A 27,973-nucleotide genomic window follows, 5' to 3' on the forward strand; every position below is an offset into this window, starting at 1 on the left:
AAGCTGTTACTCAGCTTAAGACCAGTAGATAAAAGAACTCTACAAATTGTTAATAAAAATGCTTTATGCTGAGTGTCCAAATGTTAGACTTGGTGGGAGTTAATGGTGAAAATTTTTATTTCAATGATTTAAAACATGGTTCAACTTGCCTTTGGAGAAGATTTACATACATTTAGAATAGTATGTTACATACTTGAAAATAATTGAGAACATATGAAAAATGAAATAGTATTTTTAATAAAATAAGTCCTAAACTAAATACATTTCTGTAATATACAAGCATATCATCACCAAAATTTGTGCTTATCAGAAAGGATAAAACAGACCTTTTGTTTTCCTTATGCAACCTGAAATAGAAATCAAAAACAGGATGCTATTTTGATGTTAAAAAAACGCTTTATTTGCTTACAACTTATATCTTAACGTCAACCAGACAATTGTATCAATTGTCTTCTTAATCCATTACACATTTTTGATTGTGTGTACCTGGTAATATGTTTATTTTAATAAAATGGAAATAAGTAGGCTCAAATTTGATATCAACCTTGAACAGTAAAAGTAACATATAAATATGAGTTAAAGTGTTAAAATAAATTTAAGTAAGTCTCTATTATTATTATTCAAGATCCATAAATAGCTACTCATTTCTCATGATGGCACACAGAAATTCACTTAACAATTTAAACCACACTTTAAAATAGATACAAGGAGCTTTTACATTGTTTATTTTGGCCATCCTAATGATGGGCTCAGAATCAATATTTCTGTCAAATGCTTGCTTTATACAAATATAACATTTTCTAGTATCTGCAGAAAAATAACACAGTCAATGCCTGTAAAAGATATAGTTCTTCCATTAGGGAAGTTTTTGTTTCTGTTTCATGAATCACTATTGAATCATAACATAATTCTGCAACTAACAGACCTGTAAAGTATGTGTTCTGACTCTTGCTACCATTCAGTATATTCCCAAAATACTAATCCCTGTGTGTAAAGGATGTTGCATATCTTCACATCGAGCACAAAAGGTCAGGATCCAGCCATTAGCTTTCCCCAGATTTAAGATGGTGATGAAATGTATATCTCATTTTGACTGCCGAAAGATAATGGGATTCCCTGAAATCTCATTACCTGCAAATGTAATGATGGTCTTCTTAAAGTGGAATAGCAGGAAAAGAAGTACAATATTGCTTCAAAACTGGTAGCATAAATAGACATCTATAAACATTACTGTCAATACTTCATAAAGAGAATAAGTTTCTCTTGAATTTAGGAACTTTCTTAAGGATTACACAAATGCTTGAATTATTTTCCTCTCCTTACTGCAGGTTTAACATATACATATGTAATTTTTTCCTGCATGACCTCCTATCCTCCTGTTTATTAACAAGATAACTCTCGTTTACAATTTTCCCTCTTCTCCTATTTCACAGTCTTGGGATACTGGATCCTATTCCTCAGTAACCGAGTTAAAATTCAATCCATAAAAACACATGTACATGGATAGATACATGCAGTTCCTCTCAGGCCAGTATCATTGAGGCCCAGAATTCTTGGTGGAGTGATGATAATGACAAATGTATACTTACTATGTACCAGGCTCTTTTCTAAGTGTTTTTCATTCATTCAGTGTTTTAATCCTCATGATAACCCTTTGAGATAATGGGAAAATGGCATATTACTCCCATTGGAAATTGAAATCTGAAAGACTGTAAGCCTGATGCCTTCTGGGACTCAGATGGAGAGTATCTTACTGAGAATTGTACTTACACAGAGGAAACTGACCTGAACAATGATGTTTTGATGATATTGCATGGTCTGCTGGGTCCAAATGTGACAGAAACCAGCAATTAAAAAGCAATGTTGTTGGTATTACACAGAATAATTTTAAGTATCAACTGCTATTAAACTCAATAACTAGTATTAGCATTACTTGACAAATTTTTGAAAATTAAGCACTGTATTTTGCAGTGATATTTGCAATATAATGAACAGAATGAATTAGATTAACAGAATGAATATTAACACATATATATGGAATCTAGAAAGATAGTATTGTTGAACTTATTTACAGAGAATAAATGGAGATGAAGATGTAAAGAATGCACTGGTGGACACTGTGGGACAGAGAAGGTAGGACAAACTGAGAAAGTAGCATTGGCATATATACACTCTCATGTGTAAAACAGATGACTAGCAGAAAGCTGCTGTATAACACAGGGAGCCCAGCTTGGTGCTCTGTGGAGACCTAGAGGTGTAGGATGGCTAGAAAGGGAGGCACAAGAGGGTAAGAATGTATTTATATATATATAGGGACTTCCCTGGTGGTTCAGATGGTAAAGCATCTGCCTACAATGTGGCAGACCCCATAGACGGAGGAGCCTGGTAGGCTACAGTCCATGGGGTCGCTAAGAGTTGGACACGACTGAGCGACTTCACTTAGCACTTATATATATATATAATTATGACTGTTTCACATTAATGCATGGCAGAAACCACAACATTGTAAAGCAATTATCCTCCAATATAAAAATAAAATTAATAATGAAGCTGGGAAAGAAAACCAAGATGAAGCTACAGCTAGCAGAATTCCCTGCCTGAGCAGGGTTTTATGGCAGACACATTGTCTCCTTAAGGCCTTCAAATCAAATCAGATTCACATTAAACAAACACGTATTTGGCACCTATGGTGGCTCGGTTGTAAAGAATCCTCCTACCACTGCAGGAGACACAGGAGATATGGGTTCAATCCCTGGGTCAGAAAGATGCCCTGGAGAAGGAAATGGCAACCCACTCCAGCATCCTTGCCTGGAAAATCCCATGGACAGAGGAATCTGGTGGGCTGCAATCCATGGGGTCACAAAGAGTCAAACACAACTTAGGGACTAAGCATGCTAGTACTAGGGAACTTAGTACAGAAAAGAGATGGTGCAGAGTCAAAAATCTACAAGGACCATGATGCTGTGCATGAGTCAATCAGACCAAATTGAAAGAGTAGTTAAGAGATCAAGAGGAACGAAGTTTTCGGGGTACTTTTTAAGTTTCTGTAACCAAATGTGACTGAAATTTGCAAATTCAAATATAAAATGGACTGTAGCAGCTATATTTACATATGTGAATATATATATTGCTTTCCTTCCCCAAATGTTTTCCAACAACATCCTCTTTTTTTAAAGATATTAGAATAGATATTTTTATGTAAGAAATTCCAGTTCTTAACTGTTCATTAAACTTACTGAGGTATTGAGTATGACGATGCAAAACAAATCAAAATATGCTAAAATTGCCCAACATGCAGGCTGCCCCAATTATGACCTCTGTAATAAAAGGGCATAAACACCATTAACACTGTAAATTAGAAATTTTCAATTTAAAATATGCCTCTTAAAGTTTATCTGTTTTTTTGTTAAAATAATCCATTAAATAATTATATACAGTTTACAGATGAGAAAACAGAAGTCCCAAGAAGTTAGATTGTTTGGTAATGCAGTGAAAGACAGCAGAATTTAAACTCATGTTGAAATATTCTAACCCAAAGTGACTTAGAAATAGATTCAAAAATTCAAGAGTTTAAAGTAATCTCTGATATGTCTTTACTATATATTTGTTAATTTATCTAATTACTGATTATTTACTGGGCCACAATTATACATCAGGTACTCTAGACGCTGAGAAACTTTCAGGTTAAAAATAGCAATAAAATGAGTAGTAGTAGTAATATAATGAGAAAGAGAAATGTTCTTTCGGAATCTCTTTTTAATCAATAAGAAGTGCTATGCAGTCACACTTAGGATCAGGCATAAAAATCAAGACAGGTAATAGAGAATCCTGGATGTTGAAATAAGGGATTTGAATAGGTAGGAAAATGGCTCATACCCTTCAAATTATCATACAGTTCTTAAATGTTTGAATCATTTGGATTTCTGATTACGGAATTAAGAGTCTTTTAATCTGCAGTTCTGAGTTTATATGAACCACTTTAATTTTATGCAAATATTTGTAAGTGCCTGTGTGCATGTGAATGCTTTCCTGGAGGTAGGACCCGCGATTTCCTGTTTTTCCCTATCACTCATTCCTCCCTCTCCTCTCTCTCCTGCGTGCTCTCTCCCTTTCTATCTTCTTCCCATCATCCTTTATTTGTTATCCAGTTTCTCAGCCACATTCCTGATTTATACAAGATTAGAACTACATGATTGTTAATTTCCTTCTTGTTCTAAAAACTTTTGAGTATATAAATCTAGAATATTTAATATATTATTAAAAATGCTTTCCCTCTTACATAATGTATTTGTATTTAAACAAAATATAATTGAAGAGTCCAGTACTTAATTTAAGTGATCATTTTAGATATGGTAAATAAAAGGTAAGCAAGTGGGAATATTCTGTCTATATCACAGACTACCAAATTGTAATATATGTGTCTATCAATGCCTATGCATTCATTGGCCAGCATCTTCAGTTTGGCTTATGAAATTTCTGTGGTTCTTCTTTCAGTTATGTGTAATCATAAAGCCCTCTGAATATCCACTGTGGATTTCTTTATTCAACTTTTCTCACTTTCCTTCTGGAAACAAGACATTCTTGGTAATAAACTTCAAAAATCAGTAAAATGGGGATATGAATGCTGTAAAATAAATACATATATATGATTATAAGAAAAAAAATGGAGGCTTTGCCAACATAAAGATTATACAGTGACAAAAATGGAAAATCAACAATTTACAAAAGAGAAAAGACAAATTTTTAGTATGTTATTCATCCTTTCTTTATCTGAATATTAAATAACATTCCAATGCAATTTTTACCATAAAAATAAATGTTTTAAAGGATAAAATGATATACATGAGTTCTATTTCCTTGCATGATTATTTACATATTATTTGGTGCCAGTTCTAAAATTAGAAAGTATCCTTGCCTCTAAATGGATGAAATTAATAGACATCCTGTGTTACATTGCTGCTGTTACCTTCCAATTTAATTATGTTAGTGTAGGGAAGAGTTTTATAGATTTACTGGGTATTATTATAAATGCCATTTGACTGTGATGTTGGGCATTAACATGTCAGTTATTTGCTTTCAGGTTAATAAAATGTTTTTACAGGAACAAGAACAGTGATATGAAATGCAACGCATAAACTCATTTTGATGTGCACAGCATGTAATTACAGCAACTACTCCGTGAGCAATCTGTTTAACTTATTTCTCTTGACAAAGTTCTACTTTCTCTTTGCAGCATCATTACAGTGAGCAGAATAGACTAACCATATAGTTTACTCTAAATCAGACAATTTCACAATCTTTAAGGAATACAGAGTTGGTTCCCTCATTTCTGCTTTCCCAGTGAGATAAAATCACTTGTCTGATGGGACAGCTACTACAGAAGGTAGCAACTGCCTTGGGTACCTTCTGAGGCTGATAAAATAGAGTGGCATCAGATAGTGAGGGAACATCATTACATAAAATTGGAATCCTACACTCAAGAGACCTCTCACTTGATCAGGTACGTATTTATGCTACTTTGCAATACTCACTTTCAAGATAAGACAGAAAGCTTTAGCTGTCCAGATAATTACAGATTACTAGATTACTTGTGTTTTTGATAAGTGCTTGAGTACAAGTGTAAACACTGATATGTAAACATAGGAAAGCCAAAAAACTCCTAATTCTGGGGAAGCAATATCTGTCACATAAGTAAAGTCAAGATCTCCTCAGTCGCAATTACTTAATTAAAATGCCACTGGCTGTGAATAGCTTAATCCATAGTCAGAGGTGAACAGAGGAAAATACACAGAGGAGGATGAACTGGAGAGGGAAAACAAACCAACCTCTGTAGAAAAAGTAAAAAAGAGTAACAACTAATATTTACTACATTTAATCATTTTATGGAGACTGTAATAATCTCACTCCAGTTTTTGATATTTGAATGCTGACAACTTTTAAGTCTCACTTCTCCTTCCCTCTGCCCTTGCTGCTGTGCATCTGGGCAACACGATAAGAAATCCTGATGCTTCCTCTTTCCATCAGGACGGGAGAATCAAGCAACACAAGCCCCTGCTACACACATAATCCTCACCATGAACCCACTACCTAATAATCCTAGAAATCTTAAAGCCAGTACTCTCTCTTGGGCAACTTTTGATCTGCTGGAGGGACCTGCCTTATTCTCCCTAGAAAGTCTCATTATGTAAAAATTGGAACTTTTCATCCACTGTTGGTGTGTGGGCAGCATCATCAGGCTTGACATCTAAACTGCATTTTGGGAAGTTCCACTCTACTTCTGGGGTGGCTACAACGGAGACAAAAACTTGGAAGAAACATGAACATCACCAAAAGTAGGTAGATATTTTAACTTCAAATTACAGATGATGTTTAAATGATAAGGTCACAGACTATTAGCCCCTGCAGTCCAAGTAGCCCTTTTCATTTCCTTTTTGAATTTATGTAATATTCTTGCCAAGTAGATATCCTAATAAATATTAATAAAATGCCACAATAATATTCATTCATCATTTAACAAAGTGACACATTTCCTTATGTCTCTAAGCCTTTAACCTAAGGGAGGCTTCTAACCTAACTAATACATATCTCATTTATATATTAATTTCCTAAGGCTGCTGTGACAAATCACCACAAACTTGGTGATAGAAAACTATGGAAATGAATTCTGTTTCTACCTGGAAGGCAGAAATCTGAAGTCAAAATATCAGCAGAGTAGTCAAACTGCCCCTGGAGGCTCTAGCGGAGAATGTGTTCCTTGCCCCTTCCAGTTTTTGCAGTTGTCAACATTCCTTCGCTTATGGCTGCATCTCTTTACTCCATTCTGCATCACCTTCTCTTCTGTGTGTGTCTATATCCTGTCCTATGTGTTTGTCTTATTCCCCACTGTCTACTTGTAATCACACATGTAATTATTTTCACTGCCTACAAGAATAATTCAAGATAAGCTACTCCTCTCAAAATTCTTAGTTTAATCATGTGTTTTGCCATATAAGGTAATATTTATTACCACATGATGTAATATTCAAATGTGGGAATTGATAGGAATTGATTGTTTAGGGTGGTATGATTCAGGACACATTTTAGTTAATAGACTCAAAATGCTAAGAAAGCTTTTCCTGGCCTCAGTTCTCATACTGAGACAGGAGCATTGGAGCTTCTGACCTTGTCAGGTCTTTGAAAAGAATTCAGTTAATGTGAAAATATTAATGGAATATCAATCAACACAGATCAATCTTTGCAACTTCAACACTTACCTCATCTATCTATTTTCTTTTACACACCCTTTGACTATTGTAATAAACCACCCTCCATTCTCTATATAATCTCTGAATTTCTGCTCTCTGAATTATTTTTCAACTGTTCATTTAGATCACAGTGCCCTCCTTTTCATAATTTCACATTCATTTCCCATTTACCTTCATAATCTGTTAAAATAGCTATTGTTCAACCAAATCTAACTAGACTTTAATTTAGAAAATAAACTGTATTAAACACTTTCCCCTAGCACCAACATAATTACTTTTACATGCTGTACTGTCTTGTATTAAATATTTAATCAAACAATAAGTTGAAAGTGTCAAATTTTCCTTTTAACGTTAAATTTCCATTTGGGGGCCCTGCATCCAAAGGACTTGCTATTTTTGAGTTTTATTTATAACTGTTCAATATCTGATTGATTCCTCCTCATTCTGGCTGTTTAGGCTGCTTCCTTGGAGCATGTTTATGTTGAGTCTTTGGACTTGTCAACTTTAAATGCTGTGTCTATGTCTCTAACATCTCCCAGTGTTCCTTTGTAGGACACTGTTTGGAGTCTTCCTTCTAAGGAGATGCAAATTCTTCTGAATTACAAAGTTGCATCTTTAACATCATCTTCATGCCATCATCTTCATGCCTTCTGCCAGAGAGGGCAATGGCACCCCACTCCAGTACTCTTGCCTGGAAAAACCCATGGGCAGAGGAGCCTGGTAGGCTGCAGTCCACGGGGTCGCTAAGAGTCGGGCACGACTGAGCGACTTCACTTTCACTTTTCACTTTCATGCATTGGAGAAGGAAATGGCAACCCACTCCGGTGTTCTTGCCTGGAGAATCCCAGGGACAGAGGAGCCTAGTGGGCTGCCGTCTATGGGGTCACACAGAGTCAGACACGACTGAAGTGACTTAGCAGCAGCAGCATGCCTTCTGTATGTTCTTGGAAACATTTAGATGAATGAGACAGAATGGATGCATTCTCTAGTGAAATCAAACAGTCCAATATACTCTACTCATCTCTTTCAGTTTATATTCCAACTGTTTGTCATGTAACAGAATAGATCAACATTTTTAAACAAAAACATACAAAAAACATATTTCTACCTGTTGGACAAATCTGGCTGGTTATGTTGAGAGGCTATGTAACAAGACCTCAGCCGCACTGATGACAATCTTTATTTGACTCACACTATGTAATGTGCTATGTTAAGCACTAACTGTGGGGTGAGCTTCTCGGGGTGCAAGGAATAGCATGAAACATCCTCTTCGCCATCACTGGCCTGGATGCAGATGATCTGGGGCCGATTTCCTCTGACACTGCTGACGACTTGGGCACGTCATTGCCAGTCTCTTGTCCACAGCTTCCAAGGGTAGAAGCAACAATTGTCATGGCTATCCCATATTGTTTACATAGGATGTATAATTTGACATTATTTAATTCATTATTTCTTACCAATCCCTATGCTCTGTGCTGGGATAACCTGAAGGAAACATTACTACTACACTCAAAGAACTCAGGTCGCAGTGGAAAGGATAGTCAACCAGCTATTAATAACAGATGAATTATGGTGTTATTGTGATCTCACTCTTACTACAGAGAAGGAAGTGGTAGATGCCGTGAAAAGACATATGAGAGATTGACAACACATTCAGGACGAACAAACCCTTGGAGAGAGTTTGTCGCATGAGCTGAAATTTGAAAGAACCAAAGTTACCAGCCAGGTGAAGAAAGCAGAAGATAGCATTGTAGGCAAAGAGACTAAAACATGCTAAACCGTGAAGGAAAGAATATGATACATATAGGAAAGTAGTGCATTACTTTTAATTTTCCACCAAATATTCTATGAATGCTTGTGTCCCCTCGAAGTTCATATGTTGAAATTCTAGTCCCTGGTAATGGTACTGATAGGTGAGTTCTCTAAGAGGTGATCAGGTCATAGGGGTGGATCTCTCATGAATGTGATTAGTGACATTATAAAAGAAATCCCACAGAGCTTCCTAGCTCCTTCCACCATGGGATAATATAGCTAGAAGCTTCTGACTCCAAAGCAAAACCATATCTGGCTATGCTGGATTCCTGATCTCAAACTTCCAGTCCTCAGAACAATGACAAGTACATTTCTGCTGTTTATAAACCATCCAATCTGTGGTATACTGTTATTGAAATCATGAATGAACTAAAAAATGAACTAAGGAAATCACTGATGCTTTAGATTCTAACTGAGCAATAAATTATAAGGAAAACAATCTCTACCATCATAGAATGCACAAATCAGTATGTGGGAGATATGAATACAACTTATAATGATCACAGTAGGGGGTCTGTAAGAGGACAGGAACCTGGGAAGAGATGAAGCTATAGAGGTGGCAGGGTTGCAGGCTTAAAAGCCTAATTTGCCTTTCGGAGGATCTGCATTCTACTCAGTGGACAATCATGAACAACAATAAATGAACACGTGTATACCTGTTGAGGATTCATGTTGATGTACGGCAAAACCAATACAATATTGTAAAGTTATTAACCTCCAATTAAAATAAATAAATTTATATTAAAAAATAAATAAATGAATGAATTTAAGTAGAAGAACAACCTAATAGAGTTGTCTTTTTAGAAGATCATTCTCTAGCCATGAAAACAATGGGTTGAAAGGAGATACTACTGAAGGACTAAAAATGCGTCGAGGGACAACCCCAAGAATTTAAAAAGAAAATTATGTATGTTGAGGTGTTGAGAATAAAATTATTTTAAGGAATAAAATCTAAAGGAGTTGATTTTGTGTTGTCTAGAAGGTGTAAGAGTTTGACATGGGTAGCAATTTCATTTATCTGATAATTTATTCAATATATGCTTATTGATTTATTACTAATAATCTAATATTATGCAGCAAATGTATCAATAAACAAAATAGGCCAAATTTCCAACTTTAATGGAGTTTAGATCAGTTTTAGTGGAAAGCAGATATATATAAGACAAGTAAGTCAATGATATAATCAAAAGGTCACAAGAATTACAGAATCTAGAGCAGAGAAAGGGGAACCACTAATGGGAGGGGAAGCTAGAATTTTAGCTGTGTGGTCAGGGCAAGCCTTACTGAGAAGGAGACATTTGAGCAAAGCCTTGAAGCAGATGAGGAAGAGAGCCATAAGCATATCCCAAAGGACCTCAGGAAGAAACTATGCAAAGACCTGGAGACAGGGCACATGTCTGGCATGTTCAAATAGCAACTATAGGACTGTGCGGAGAGGACTAAGGGACAAAGGAGCAGAATAAGATGAGGTGAGGACGAGTGGCAGGTGGAAGACAGAGGAGGAAGGACCTGCAAGGCCATGAAAGATGTTTGGACTGTTTTCTGATAGAGAGGGTTTGTGACAGAATGACCTGAATATACTTAAATTTTAAAACAAATATGATGTGCTCTGTTATAAGAAAACCAAGGAAGGCAAACACACAAAGAATAAGCCGTTGGTATACTATTGCACTATTTCATGCAGGCAAGATACTGTTTCCAGATAAGAGCTCATGGAGACTTGGATATGGTAATAGCAGTGAAGATGGAGAGAATTAACTGTATTCTGGGAAATACTAATGGAGGACCAGAGACATATTAAGAGACAATCACAATAATTCAAAAAGCAAATCACATATATTATGATAAGAGACCAAGAATGAAGTTATTTTAAAACTTCACAGAGAGCCAATAGCATTTTCCGTTACATAGGATATCCTACAGCTGCTTTGTATACTAATGTGATGTTATAACAGATTTTACTGATAATGGACTTTGATTTCCAGAAGACAGAGTAGAGGAATTTTAGAGTTTGAGGTAGAGGGGGAAATAGGAATAGATGTACCTAACTATACGGAAGTTATAATGTATAAGATAGGTGATTTGGGAATCTAGGATCTAATTTGGTGATGATGCAAACAGGCCATCAAAGGCATGAATTATTTAACTCCAGATGAATGTAAGGCAGTTCTCATGCTGGTGAGAACTGGTATTAAGGGTTTGGGGGTGGTGCTCTCTGCTCTGCTAAGTCACTTCAGTTCTGTCCGACTCCTTGTGACCCCATGGATGGTAGCCCACCAGGCTCCTCTGTCCCTGGGATTCTCCCAGCAGGAATACTGGAGTGGGTTGCCATTTCATCCTCCAGAGGATCTTCTTGACCCAGGGATTGAACCCTGGTCTTTTATGTCTCCTGTATTGGCAGGCGGGTTCTTTACCACTAGCGCCACCTGGGAAGTAGTGAGTGATATTAACAGTCTAGTAATCTCTTTAATCACCATAAATAGAAGTTCAGTCACTGGAGAAGAATAGTCTTACCCTAAGCATGTAGGAGTCTCCTCTTGATCTCTACGGATTACCAGTAGGAAAGCAGTCCTCAACCTAACACGTGCAGCTCACACTGGGCTTTGTTAATGGAGTCAAGGAGATCTGAGAAGTTAGATCTATTTCTAGAATGTTTAGACTTCTTTCTTCTTGTTGTGCCTTTTTTTTTTTTTTTCCCCTTTGGATGGAGTGGACACAGGGCTGTCATAAAATTTTGTAGTGCTTGTAATACTCTACATTTTAGATGTAGAAAAATGTTTGTATCTTGAGAAAATTATACACCTAAACAAAGAATTCAGGATTTGTTTCAAAATCAACTCTCTCTACATATTACTTCACTGTCTCATGAATACTGCAAAAAGAGTCCTAATTTAACTTCTGGAATTATATTTATTTCTTATTTGAATACAATGGGGTATGGATATTTATGTCTCAGCTATTATGAAAACTATCAATATGGTAAACATCTGTGCTTTGTTGTGTATAAACAGTATGTCCTTCTGTGGTCATGTGATTCAAAGCATGGCTGTAGAGATGATTTACATAAGATATACTACCTAAACTGGTAGGTTGGCATTAAAGGTTTGCCTAATAAATAAATTGAAAATGCCAATAATGATTTCCAGTGGATGTAAGAATATAAAGGACTAAACACATTTAGCAGGCCAGATTTCCCCTGGGTGTTATTAACCCACAGATCAGCAGCTGAAGATAGATACAGGCCAGGCACAAGGCAGCAAATCAGTGTTGTCATAAGCATTGAAATGAACTCTAGAGGAAAAGCAAGGCAGTAAATTGTGACATTACCCTCTGGATATTCAGTATTTATGCAACTACATGTTCCATAACTATGCACCTCCATAAAAGGACCAGCCTTATGCTTGTAAGGTTGCGAATGGTGAGTTCCTACTTAGAAGCACTATGAAATATTTTTCCAATCAGTGCTTTCTCAATCTTCACAGGTAAAATTTTAATCTAAGCTTATGTAAGAAGAGATATTTGTTGGAATTTATTGGAACAAATCATAAGAACAGATTTTTTTTAAATAAAAATGTCCAGATTCTATAAAGACTTATGAAAATACCACTTAAAATGATGATTTTCCTCACTCCACACATCACTGAACAGTTATACCAACATCAGCATTATCCCCCAAAGTTCATTATCACTTTAGTAGGCCATGACAGCTTTACTGGAAGTATATTAACCACATCATTCAATTAATATAAAAACCCATGGCAAGATGTTTGATAAAAGACTATGATCCACTTCCCATGTATGTATATTTCTTTTCCCTGCAATCACTGAAGGAGGAGGGATTAATCTTAGAAACTTTCAAATTATTTTTAGCTTTTGAATTTGAATTTTCAGTTTTTACTATCAAGTAACAAATTGGACAAGATATGTGGTAATATAAGGTAGTTCCTTCTGAACACATGAGTTAACACATATGTTGCATTATGCTGTTAACACATAATTAAAGATCATTTGAAATTTAAGTGTCCACTTATAGCCATGAAGATTATCTCTGGACACCCATGTTTCACACACCTGGAGACAGTGAAGATGGCATCTTCACCTGAGGTTTAGATGTTATCATTTCCACCCAGTCTTATGACCCTAGATAATAGTAATGACTTTCCAATCTGTAAAACCCTTTGCAGACATGAAGGCTTACAGAAGTATAAGAAAAAGTGAAATACAAAGATATACGCAAAATGGTAGCGAGCTAGAGAACATATTTTGAACTCCTTATTTGTATTTCCTATTTCTTAAGATGGGGCTTCCCAGATGGCTTAGTGGTAAAAATTTTGCCTGCCAAGGCAGAAGCTGCAGGAGATGAAGATTTGATCCTTGGATTAGGAAGATGCGCTGGAGGAGGAAATAGCAACCCACTGCAGTATTCTTGCTTGGAGAATCCCACGGACAGAAGAGCCTGGCTGGCTACAGTCCCAAAAAGTTGGGCACGACTGAAGCGACTGAGCATGCATGCACATTTCTTAAGATAGCCACGTATTGCCTCATTTGAGGAGGAAAAGTGGTAACTCAATAGAGCAGAGCATGGTTCAAGGACCGATTATTTCAGAATCACCAGGAATATATGTTAATTTAGGACAACCATATAATGCATCTTCCAAACTGAGAACCTTCTGTGAGAAAAACAGGAGGTTTCGATAATTATGTCAAAGAGCAGGCTAAAGCCAGGAATAACTTCTGACATCTCAGTTAAAAATGGAGATTATTGATTCCCAATTTGAATCTATTGAATGAAGAAAATGCTTTGTTTAAATATGTAGAAAGAATTTGATGTTTTCCAAGGGGCCTGTTTCTACTACTGTGGGCAAGAATCCCTTAGCAGAAATGGAGTAGCCATCATAGTCAACAAGAGTCCAAAATGCAGTGCTGCTACTAAGTTGCTTCAGTTGTGTCCAACTCTCTGCGACCCCATAGACGGCAGCCCACCAGGCTCCCCCATCCCTGGGATTCTCCAGGCAAGAACACTGGAGTGGGTTGCCATTTCGTTCTCCAATGCATGAAAGTGAAAAGTGAAAGGGAAGTCGCTCAGTCGTGTCTGACTCTTAGCGACCCCATGGACTGCAGCCCACCAGGCTCCTCCATCCATGGGATTTTCCAGGCAAGAGTACTGGAGTGGGGTGCCATTGCCTTCTGCACTGAAATGCAGTACTTGGATGCAATCTCAAAAATGACAGAATGATCTCTGTTCGCTTCCAAAGCAAAGCCATTCAATATCGAAGTAATCCAAATCTATGCCCCAACCACTAATGCTGAAGAAAATGAAGTTGAACTGTTCTATGAAGACCTACAAGACTTCTAGAACTAACACCCAAAAAAGATGTCCTTTTCATTATAGGGGACTGGAATGCAAAAGTAGGAAGTCAATAAACATCTGGAGTAACAGGCAAATTTGGCCTTGGAGTACAGAATGAAGCAGGGCAATGGCTAATAGAGTTTTGTCAAGAGAACACACTGGTCTAACAAACACCCTCTTCAAACAGTTCAAGAGAATACTATACACATGGACATCACCAGATGGTCAATACTGAAATCAGATTGATTATATTCTTTGCAGCCAAAAGTGGAGAAGTTCTATATGGTCAGCAAAAACAAGACTGGGAGCTGACTGTGGCTCAGATCATGAACTCCTTATTGCCAAATTCAGACATAAATTGAAGAAAGTAGGGAAAATCACTACACCATTCAGGTATGACCGATATCAAACCCCTTATGATTATGCAGTGTAAATGAAAAACAGATTCCCGGGATTAGATTGATAGAGTGGCTGAAGATCTACAGGTGGAGGTTTGTGGCATTGTAAAGGAGAGAGGGATCAAGGCCATCTCAAAGAAGAAGAAATGCAAAAAAGCAAAATGGCTGTCTTAGGAGGCCTCACAAATAGCTGTGAAAAGAAAAGAAGTGAAAAGCAAAGGAGAAAAGCAAAGATATACCCATTTGAATGCAGAGTTCCAAAGAATAGCAAGGAGAGACAAGAAAGACTTCCTCAGTAACCAGTGCAAAGAAATAGAGGAATACAATGGAATGGGAAAGACTAGAGATCTCCTCAAGAAAATTAGAGTTACCAAGGGAATATTTCATGCAAAGATGGGCACACTAAAGGACAAAAACGGTATGAACCTAACAGAAGCAGAAGATATTGAGAAGAGGTGGCAAGAATACACAGAAGAACTATACAAAAAAGATCTTCACAACCCAGATAATCATGATGGTATGATCACTCACCTAGAGTCAGACATCCTGGAATGCAAAGTCAAGTGGGCCTTAGGAAGCATCAAGATCAACAAAGCTAGTGGAGGTGATGGAATTCCAGTTGAGGTGTTTCAAATCCTGAAAGATGATGCTGTGAAAGTGCTGCACTCAATATGCCAGCAAATTTGGAAAAACTCAGCAGAGGCCACAAGACTGGAAAAGGTCCGTTTTCATTCTAATCCCAAAGAAAGGCAATACCAAAGAATGCTCAAACTACCGCACAATTGCACTCATTTCACACGCTAGTAAAGCAATGCTCAAAATTCTCCAAGCCAGGCTTCAACAATAGGAGAACCGTGAACTTCCAGGTGTTCAAGCTGGTTTTAGAAAAAGCAGAGGAACCAGAGATCAAATTGCCAACATCAACTGGATCATCAAAAAAGCAAGAGAGTTTCAGAAAAACATCTATTTCTGCTTTATTGACTATGCCAAAGCCTTTGACTGTGTGGATCACAATAAACTGTGGAAAATTCTGAAAGAGATGGGAATACCAGACCACTTGACCTGCCTCTTGAGAAACCTGTATGCAGGTCAGGAAGCAACAGTTAGAACTGGACATGGAACAACAGACTGGTTCCAAATAGAAAAAGGAGTATGTAAGGCTGTATATTGTCACCCTGCTTATTTAACTTATATGCAGATTACATCATGAGAAATGCTGGGCTGCAGGAAGAACAAGCTGGAATCAAGACTGCCGGGAGAAATATCAATAACCTCAGATATGCAGATGACACCACCCTTATTGCAGAAAGTGAAGAGGGACTAAAGAGCCTCTTGATGAAAGTGAAAGAGGAGAATGAAAAAGTTGTCTTAAAACTCAGCATTCAAAAACAAAGATCATGGCATCTGGTCCCATCACTTCATGGCAAATAGATAGGGAAACAGTGGAAACAGTGACAGACTTTATTATTTTGGGCTCCAAAATCACTGCAGATGGTGACTACATCCATGAAATTAACAGATGTTTACTCCTTGGAAGAAAAGTTATGACCAACTTAGACAGCATATTAAAAAGCAAAGACTTTATTTTGCCAACAAAGGTGTGTCTAGTCAAAGCTCTGGTTTTTCCAGTAGTCATGTATGAATTGAGAATTGGACTGAGCACTGAAGAATTGATGCTTTGAACTGTGGTGTTGGGAAGACTCTTGAAAGTCTTGGACTGTGAGGAGATCCAACCAGTCCATCCTAAAGGAAATCAGTCCTAAATACTCATTGGAAGGACTGATGCTGAAGCTGAAACTCCAATCCTTTGGCCACCTGATGTGAAGAACTGAGTCATTGGAAAAGACCCTGATGCTGGGAAAGATTGAAGGCAGGAAGAGAAGGGCACAACAGAGGATGAGATAGTTAGATGGCATCGCCCATTCAGTGGACATGAGTTTGAGTAAACCCTGAGAGCTGATGATGGAAAGGGAGGCTTGGCATGCTGCAGTCCATGGGGTGGACTCCAAAGTGTCAGACATAACTGAGCGATTGAACTGAACTGAACTAAGGGGCTTTTGGAAAAGAAGAAATTATATGAAGGGGGATGTCAAGTTTATAGTAAGCAGCCAGAGGTTATGGTGAGATGCCCAGATGGTGGAAAATGTCTGACAAACTTTGTTAAAATGATGTCTAAAATTAAAATTTATGTGATTGCCAAGAGTAGCTATAGCATATATTCTCCTTCACTTCATCCTAATGTTAGTTAAAACTGTGTTTCCAAACATTGGTACCTTCAGATTAAGTGATATATTTTTGAGAATTGGTACTTTCAGTTAAAGGAGAAAAAAGGAGTAGATTCCAGATTGAGGGAAAATGACACAGGAAAAAAACAGGTTTATAAGACAAAATACAAAATGGAAATTGAGAATGCAAAAAAAATATGTCTTTGAAACAATCTGTGGGGCAAATGAGTTTCTCATAGTATCAGTACTGAATTCCTTATATTAAAAATCCATTCAAGCCCTCAGGACCTTTGTAAGCAGTCACTTGAGTCATATTGATAATGTGATGAATGCAGTCATGCCACAAGCTTTACTGTGTATTAGGAAAATTACACCATGGTACATTCCTAGTTGCTGAAGTTCTCTTTGACACACAAGAATTAGTTGGGGACTCTGACTTATGTTTCCTAAATGAGACTTTAAAGGCTATGCCTGTTGGACTTACAGTGCTGCCAGCAAGCATCCAAGTTACAAGTTGCACTCACCTTTGCCAGTTTTAGGATGTCAGCCAAAAGTAGTGACTTTAGGAAGATAAATCCATTAATAGTGTGAGAGTAAGAATCTGGAACAACAGAAGGCGGTAAAAGTAGCTAGTCAGCCCCTACAGAAAGATGAGTGTATGGAAATAACTCACTGGGGGAATGTGGGCAGAATTGATAGTAGAAATGAAAGGGCTTTCAGGTAGAGATTGATATGAGCACCTCTACAAGATTAAATTAAAATTAATATAGTACATTAAAACTAATTGAACATGAATTAAAGGACATGGTAGTACAAATTATTTTTTGACATTTAAATAAACATTCCCATAATTTATTAGGTTTTAAACATTCCCATAGTTTATTAGGTTTTAATCTCTGTGCCTCAGTTTCCTTAGTAATAATATATCCAGTTTTTACTAATATACTATTTGTAATAATCTCTGCCTTGCAACCCCATGGACTGTAGCCTGTCAGGCTCCTCTGTCCATGGGATTCTCCAGGCAAGAATAGTGGAGTGAGTACCCATTCCCTTTTCCAGGGGATCTTCTAGACCCAAGGATTGAACTTTGGCCTCCCACACTGCAGGCAGATTCTTTACCATCTGAGCCACCAGGTAACCCCCCGCTAATAAGATATTTGTAATAATCCTTGCCTTGTGGGTCTTGTTAATTAACTCTCTCTCTATATATATATGTGTGTGTGTGTGTGTGTGACTTATACACATTTATTTTTAGTGTCAAGCTAAATAAATATTGATTGTGAATGTTATGATTATTATGTTGTTGTTCTTATTATAGAATGATACTTTTTCTTGAACACAGTGAGAAGTCTGAAGTGTAAATAATAGAAATTACTGCCATTTGTCAAGCCCTAAATTATGTGCCAAGTCCTACCTCAACACTGTAACTAATATCTCTATAAAGTCTATTTAATGCACCTGTGACCCCAACAGTCATTTTAGAAATAAGGAAATGCCTTTGATCATAAAGAAACCTGGGTAAATATGAAGGGGTAAAAATACCTGCACCTCAATTCTTTGAAAATAGCTATAACACCTAGGGTTCCTGATGGTGTAGCAGCAGTATTTCCTGAAAGAAAAATATAAATGTTGTGCTTGCTAGGCTGAATTGCTCTGTGGAGAGCAAGGTATTTTCAGTAAGGAACCAAAAATGTATCTTATTCCTCATTTCTCTTTTCTCTATTTCATTTTGTTTTTGCTTCTTTGTTCTGTTTCTTTACGCACACACACGCACACACACATACACACAGATACCGTATACCTGCAGCAAAAGCGTCCTTTCATAGGAAACCTGTTGTTAATACCAAGGCTGCATTCTCAGCTATTTGAGTTAGACAAGCTGTAGGCAATTCGCACATTTCAGTGTGGTTATTTGGAGTTCCAAAATGCAATAATGTTATGCAGTAGTTGGCCTGCATTGTTCCAATGAACCAAGGTTTAATATTCCATGGTAACAGTAATAATAAAACCCTACACCATTTTAAAGCATAGTTTGCCATATACCATTGGAAATAATAAACAGGGTATGATGCTGATTATTTCTAAAATGACTCATTGGGTCAGTGTTTTTAGACCATAGAGAAGACTGGCACAAAAACTATTTTAACTGTGATGCCAAATGTCAATGAGTTATGAACAATGCCACTGGTGACAAACGATATTGTCAATGCAACTCATGATAATTACTTTTGTATCTATGACTGCATATAATTTGATACTTATCTGACTTGAATACAAAAAAGCGTCTTTCCTATTCTTCAACTATGGTGGGGAAAGTGGCACATGTACACAAATCTGTTGATATCAACTATCTTTTGAAGTAATTCAGAATTTATTGACCTCAAGCTTTGTCCAATCCTCTCTCTATAACTCCAGTATTAGCGTTCCTTAGAATTTTAATGAGGTTGCATTATGAAAATGTGGCTTTAAGTTTCTTATGGTACAGTGTGTTTCATTGAAAGGCATTAGTACAACAGATTAAGCAGGGCATGTCTTGTAAAGGCAAATCGCTAACCTTTCATGTCTACTTCTATACTCTGTGTGCTACAGTGCTCCCTAGATATTAAAAAATACTGAATCAAATAAGGCTGTGCATTGCAATAGGGAAGATCAATGGCTTTTGTAACAGGTCCCCATTGACAGCCAAAGAATCTCACTCAGTGCTTTCTTATACAAAGCTTTTAAATATCAAAGAAAATTATATCCAAAGGGAAAACATAGCAACCAACAAAAACCTTAACCAATGCTGGCATCTACAATTCTCTGTTATATCAATCATGTATAAAATTAGTATGCTGTGGTATCATCACAAAGAATATGTAAATGCTTAGGAATTTATTGTAATAATAAATAATACTAATATTTTTCTTAAGTTACAAAGAGTGCCTCAGTATCACTACCAAAAAAGAAAAAAAAAAAAAAGAACAAAAATGAAACAAAAAAGCTTCTAAAATCAATAATTGAAAGTTTTCAAGCTTTCTTTAGGTAGTAAATCACAGAAATGTTATAATTTTCAAAAAGAATTTGAACATTTTTTAAATCTAGATGTTCCAAATTGTTCCATCTTATGTGACTGTATTGAAAAAAGTTTATTTTATTATACTATATTCCCCTGAGGACATATCATTCTAAATTCTCTAAATCTCCCGTGTAAAAGTGAAAAATTCTATAGGTCTGTTGGATCTAGGGCTTTACAGATTAAATATTTTACTCTTACACTTCAGATGTTAAGGATTACTTTTATAGAATGAATATCGTGTTTTTATTAACAGATTGAAATTATGTGATTGTTTCAAAGCCTATTACATCATATCACAATTTTATACATCTATAAATTCTTTTAATAGTCAGTTCAACCACCATTAAGATGAAACATACTGTATTTGCTACATTAAATCAACCTCTAAAAGATACAGGGGGTCATTTCCACCCCTTGAATGCTACTAGCTAGTCTTTATTACTATTACCCAGGCATATGAAAGAAAAGGCTCAACCCTTTAGGCTTTCATTCCATGAGACGAAAGGGAACACTTGACTATGTATACATTATCACCGAGTTATATATATCTAAGTAGCTGTAGAGAAGAAGCTAGAAAAGAACTGTATGCTTAGATGGGAAAAGCAGGGAAGCTCTAGTGCAGGACCACACAAGACTACCTGAAACTCTAAACTGACGAGAGTTTGACATTGCCCTGAATGAAGAAGTAGAAAACTAGGTTATAGCACAAATAAATCCTATAGGAGGATTTTTGTAACTTTCGAAAAGTTACTTAATTTATCTGTGCCTCCCCCTCCTTTTCTAAAAAGTAATGAGTGTCAAATGACATGACAAATAAAATGCTTTGATTTATTCTATGATAGCATCCAGTTTGGAGAATGTATTTGAAGAGACATACCCTAAAAAACAGTTCCATTTAAATATAGTCTCTCTCTCTTTTTCTCTGTCTTTTGTGATAAGACTATGTTACAAAGTAATTATCAACATGTTTTCCACTCTACAACATTATCCTCTCCCCCTATGTTTACTGAAAAGCACCCAACACCCTACAGCAGTTAATCAATGCTGTCCCAAGGGGGTGGTTTGATGACAGCCAGAGAAATCTGATAGACTGTGTCAAAGTATAACATTTGAAAGAATACTTGCAAAGCAGTTTTAAAATTTTGTTTATGCATTTACATATGTATTTGTGTATTTTGCATCATAGAAGAGATACCAAAACCTGTATTTCCAGAGAGAGAAAAAGCAGGACAGTTATTTGTCAAGGGACTTTTATCTAATCACGTTGCCTAGAGAACGCTATATAACTTGGAGAATCCAAGGATTCTGAAAACTTTTGTAGAACTTCCCCTTTGGGACCTGAGAGCAGAGAAGTCTGGAAGAAGCTTCCAGATCTCCCAGAGAGGGAAGCAGTAAAGGATTAAAAGCTACAGTGGTTGCCAAGGGCAAGGAGATAGAGACAGCTCCAATAAGTGTACCATGGTTCTTACGTGAACTGGGAGAGCATCTGAATTCTTCTCACCACACTCTGGATAGATACAAGATTTTCCCTGCTCCATCTGAGAAACTGAGTCAGTGAACTTTCTTTTGGCATGGAAGTCTTACAGTCTTGTAGAAGAACTTGGGCATTTGGTAAGAGATGTCCTTCGTGTGTGTGAGAGTGTGTGTGTGTGTGTGTGTGTGTGTGTGTGTGTTCTGTGCTCAGCTGTGTCCACCTCTTTGCAGGCCCATGGACTGTAGCCCACCTGGTTCCTCTGTTCATGGGATTTTCCAACCAAGAATAAGGGAGTGGGTTGCCATTTCCTCCTGCAGGGGATCTTCTCAACTGAGGGATCAAACCAGCGTCTCTTGCATCTCCTTCATTGGCAGGCAGATTCTGAAGACCAATGTCCTTTATACTGGCTCTGAAATGAGAACGAAGAAATAATAGCAGATGTCAACATAAGGGATAGGTCTTCCAGGATGATGAAATAAATTTGTGCATCCCAAGGACACTGATGTTCAGAGGCCCTGGTTGGATCCTCTCAGTTCCACTCCTCCTGTAACAGGAAACTAACTGCAAAAGCCCCCAGAATTGAGAGATAATTCAGGGAAGGGTATGGGAGAATATAGCTGTGTGTCCGGTAGGTAATTCACCTGTTCTTATGTCTGGCACATAGCAGGCTCTCAGTACAGAGTTCATCTTTATTGGTTAGCAATATTATTATTAAGAGCACTCAGTAACTAAATTTTGGATGCATATATAAATATTTGACATATTTTAGTTGATTTTATTTTGTTCAAAATGAAGCTTCACTGGGAGATATATTACATTTATATACAAATACAGATTTTACTAATTTCCAGGTACTTAACATTAACTTAATAGTTTGAATTAATACTTAACATGGATAAAAAGAAAAACTACAGGTATTGTGGAAATATGCTGCTTCAATGGGTAATCTACTTAAAAACATGAAAATAAATATTGCTGAGTCTGAAAGTCAGAATTGTACAGCAATAATGTTGAAATTGTCACCACAAATTAGTTTTATGAAATGAATCACTTATTCTTTGAAAAAAGAGAGTGCTTCTTAGAGATTTTATAATAATTAACCAGTAAGTACAGAATAAATGTTGAAATAAACAGGTTATATGTGAGAATTTTTTTCTTACCTAACACAGAGAAACAGCTTTCCTAGATATTGATATATGAGGAAGATGATGACAAAATGAAAATATGGGCAGAAAATAGATTTGGGATGCATCAGTCATTTGCCCTTTCTTAAAATACAGACATAACTAAAGTGTCAGAGTGGGACTGACAATGATGGTATAGCATCTGACAGCTCAGACACAGCTTGCTTGCCAGTCTGATGCCGCTGAGCCCAAGATGGCAGGATTCCACCATATAAATATGTCTGTTATCTTGAGGTTAGGAGCACTGGTTTTTCCCTTCATGTGAAGGAGCTTGTAATTATTATCATAAAATATTGGTTGCCACTTAATCTACAACTTCAGGGCCAATATCCAGACCTTCATTTCCCCAATTGTAGAGGTTATATTCACAATATTATCTCCCCTTGAGTGTACTCAGTCAGAATCTGAAAGACAATGGATAAGGGAGACTATATTTCAGAAGCATTTTTGAGATCTGTCATATTTCCCCTCATTTGCATGGCCGTGTGCTACAAAATTCCATCTTGGATTCTAATTTTCTGGCTCACTCAGATGATTTGCTCTGGGGATGTCAGCACTCAGGATGCTGATGCCAAGTGTTGTTTATGCCTTCCTGTCCTCTAGGGACTCATAAATCCATCCTGCATCTACAAGCTGTCAGAGGAGAAGAAAAGCACTGGTCACTAATCTTGTCATGATCAACTTCCTTCTCAGCACCCTGGTTTACAGCTTGGCCTGGATCGAAATGAGCTGGTAATACAAATGTGTACCTTGGTTATCCTTCCTGTCTTTGCCATCAGAAGATCTTTACTCCTGACATTCTTTAAACCATGTTAGACAGGTGTTGTAGGACTTTGAAAACACATCTCTACTAAAGAGCTCTGTGTGCATGAGTTCAGTAGGCTAGTGAACAATTTATTAAATTTTCCTGGGGGTAAGCAGTCCCTCCAGTTGGCTTTTATTTCTCTGAATTTTTCACTTTACTTATGAGACTGAATATAAAGGGAGAAGTCCCTGCACAGGAATAGCAACGAGACTGAAAGTTCTCCAACCAAATGGCCCTGTTACATCTGCCACTGAGCCCTTGAAGGCCCATGATGGTTCACTTCTTTCAGCAAAGAATACCACCAGTGTTGATGTCATGTTCAATAATCTTGAGTTGCAGCTTTGATGAAAAAAGTATATGTTTCCCAAACAGTGGAAGTTGAACATCAAGACTTAAGTTATTTTCGACCTTTTCATTCTCAGAATGAATAGGCAGAGACATTAAGTTTCTCTTTCTTAACACTTTTTATTAATATACTTGGCTGTTCTTTTTACCCTCACTTAAAATAATTTGTTCTGAATGCTATGGAAATAAGAGTTCTTTGTTTACTCAGAGCCTGACTGCATAAACAAACATTTTTCTTAGGAGAATTCTCTACTCTTATCACTAACACAAGAAATAAGTTCTTAAAAAGGAAATATTTTATAGTCATCACTTCAACCCAGTTTAGGGCCAGTAGCCAATCTTACTACCTGCACAGTTTCTTGGAACTTGGAAATTCATTGTTGTGAGACGGTCTATTCAACCTAATTTTGTCCTAATATCAAAAATTATATATTTTAGTTCTATGGCAAATACCCTACATTTTGAGTTTTTTAACCTCTGGTTGATGTATAACCACCATAGGAAAAGAGGCTTAAGAAAACTGACTTCATATGACTTTGACATCAGACTGATCTGAGCTCCAGTCCTACTTCTAATACTTCATAGCTGCATGCTTTAGGGCAAGACATGAAAATTCTGTAGCCTTTAATTCATTCTCACACACACACAGAAGTAATGACAGCACTAACCTTACAAGATGTTAGGAAGAAACAAAGGCATTATATTTAAAGTACCTAGAATAGTACATTATGTATGAATAAGGTTCAAATGTATTATCTCTGCATCTTCTTTATGCCAATTGTCCAGCATCTACACATTTAGGGCAGCCCTGCTCATTAGAAAAAGAAAGTGATAGAGGTAAAGCGAACATCTAGACCATTCTTCATGGGGAAACAGTGGAAACAGTGTCAGACTTCATTTGGGGGGCTCCAAAATCACTGCAGATGGTGATTGCAGCCATGAAATTAAAAGACGCTTACTCCTTGGAAGAAAAGTTATGACCAACCTAGATAGTATATTCAAAAGCAGAGACATTACTTTGCTGACTAAGGTCCATCTAGTCAAGGCTATGGTTTCTCCTGTGGTCATGTATGGATGTGAGAGTTGGACTGTGAAGAAGGCTGAGCGCCGAAGTATTGATGCTTTTGAACTGTAGTGTTGGAGAAGACTCTTGAGAGTCCCATGGACAGCAAGGAGATCCAACCAGTCCATTCTGAAGGAGATCAGCCCTGGGATTTCCTTGGAGGGAATGATGCTAAAGCTGAAACTCCAGTACTTTGGCCACCTCATGTGAAGAGTTGACTCATTGGAAAAGACTCTGATGCTGGGAGGGATTGGGGGCAGGAGGAGAAGGGGACGACAGAGGATGAGATGGCTCGATGGCATCACTGACTTGATGGACATGAGTTTGGATAAACTCTGGGGGATGGTGATAGACAGAGGCCTGGTGTGCTGCGATTCGTGGGGTCACAAAGAGTCGGACACGACTGAGAGACTGAACTGAACTGAGAGCATTCTTTAATTAAAGATAAAAAAGTATATCATTTTGTGGAGAAGCGTAAAGCTATTTAAGTTATCAGTACAGTTCAGTCGCTCAGTCGTGTCCGACTCTGTGCAGCCCCATTAACTGCAGCATGCCAGGCGTCCCTGTCCATCACCAACTCCCAGAGTTTACCCAAACTAATGTCTATCGAATCAGTGATTCCATCCAGCCATCTCATCCTCTGTCGTCCCCTTCTCCTCCTGCCCCCAATCCCTCCCAGCATCTGTCTTTTCCAGTGGATCAACTCTTTGCATGAGGTGACCAAAGTATTGGAGTTTCAGCTTCAGCATCAGTCCTTCCAATGAACACCCAGGACTGATCTTTAGGATGACTGGTTGGATCTCCTTGCAGTCCAAGGGACTCTCAAGAGTCTTCTCCAACACCACAATTCAAAAGCATCAATTCTTCGGTGCTCAGCTTTCTTCACAGTCCAACTCTCACATCCATACATGACCACTGGAAAAACCATAGCCTTGACTAGAAGGACCTTTGTTGGAAAAGTAATGTCTCTGCTTTTGAATATGCTATCTAGGTTGGTCATAACTTTCCTTCCAAGGAGTAAGCATCTTTTAATTTCATGGATGCAGTCACCATCTGCAGTGATTTTGGAGCCCCCAAAAATAAAGTCTGACACTGTTTCTACTGTTTCCCCATCTATTTCCCATAAAGTGATGGGACCAGATGCCATGATCTTAGCTTTCTGAATGTTTAGCTTTAAGCCAACTTTTTCACTCTCCTCTTTCACTTTCATCAAGAGGCTTTTGAGTTCCTCTTCACCTTCTGCCATAAGGGTGGTGTCATCTGCATATCTGAGGTTATTGATATTTCTCCCGGCAATCTTGATTCCAGCTTGTGCTTCTTCCAGCCTAGCGTTTCTCATGACCTATTAATTACTACATTTCCTTTTTCAGAGATTTTAATAGGTCTCCTTTGCATTACCTGACAATGCTACCTCCTTTGTCTCTTTTAACTGTGGTACATTTGAGATCGTATCTGTAGCTTCAATCAGAAATGAGCCCAGAGTTGTTTTCCATATTTTCTATGCCCTAGACTGGCTCAGCAATATTTTTTCTTATTCCTTTAAATTGATGTCATTGATTAAATTGATATCTTAATCATAATAAGATCTATGATTAATTTTAAACATATCCAGTCAATGTCATACCTTAGAAATAATTTTCCATGAACTATGAACAATGGTTTTAGTTGTATCTTTCTTGAAGTTTCCTGTATTCCTTCAGATTACTTACTCTGGATAAATCAGGGATAGTCTGTCAGTTTCTATTCTGGTCTAGCAACAAAGCAGCAGATCCTTTGTATATACAAAATTCTAAATTGGTTTGCATGTATATATCCGTTCCTACCTTCATCCCTAGTTGAAGGTACTCCAACACAAGAGATCAAAGAGAGGATGAATAGTAATAAATGTTCTAATTCTTGCTGAATTCATACTCTTCACAAAGAGGTTTTGCTTCAGCTTCTTACCTAGCTTGACTATAGGCTTGAAAGGATCACTTAGAGACCATCTTCAGGGAATATTCTGAAAGCAATGTAAAGATTTAGACTTCATGGAAGTGTAAATTAGAATTCTATTGCCATGGTTTCTGGTTGGCCTCCACCTGAAGTTTTGGAGCCCCTCTTTCCCCTATGTTCTCTTCCTGACGGGAAGCCAGCCTAAACTTGCACTATTGTTTCAAGAATAGAATTCTCTCTGAACTTATACCAAAAAATTGTCTGAATACAGATATTTCTGGAGAGTTTCCTGGACTTTTTTCACAAATGAATTTAAAGAAGACTGAAGATTCCATCCCAGCAGTAAGTAACCCTATCAATTTCCAAGTACTGGTATTTGTGTCTATGAGCTCCTGGATGTGCTGTTTTGAGTAAAAAAAAAAAAAAATGTAACCCATATTGTAGCCCTCTCAAGGAAGTACTAAATGTCTGGCATATTCTTCCTGTGTTCCTCATTGGTAGGTACTTTCTTATTGACCTTTCTTTTCCCCTCTGATTTAAAATCAGTTAATCTGTTACTCCTGGGAGGTATGAATTTCCATATTCTGGTTGATTTATATGGATTTCCTGTAAACTGAAGACTGCAGGATGAAATCAATCATCATGACGCCCAGAGCAGTGGCCAGGGATAGGACATGAGAAACACCTGATGTCTTCCATTCTTATTAGGGCTGAAATGAGAGTACACTATTTGCATGATGCGTCCTGGGCTGGGGAGACTATTTGGAGAACCTGACACTGTTAAGAGACGGATAGAGACATCCCATTTTGTACCGTTAGCTTGTGTTTTATGTTGGCGATAAAAGAAGAACTAAAGGTTTTATCTGACCCTTTTAGGAGCTGTTGAGTTTACAGGACTTCTGTGGATAGGGGCATGATAATTTTCCAGAAGCTAAGAAACTGATACATTAACTGTTTTATAAAAAATATCAGCATTTACTAGAAAAATGTAATAGTTCTGAATCACTTTCACTTATTTGAAAGAGTGTTGTTAGGATGTTTGCTTTCATTTACTATGCGATTTGTTAACTGTTTTCAGGTTAG

This window comes from Budorcas taxicolor, chromosome 1 (genome assembly GCF_023091745.1).
Source record: "Budorcas taxicolor isolate Tak-1 chromosome 1, Takin1.1, whole genome shotgun sequence".
In the NCBI taxonomy this organism is placed as follows: Eukaryota; Metazoa; Chordata; class Mammalia; order Artiodactyla; family Bovidae; genus Budorcas; species Budorcas taxicolor.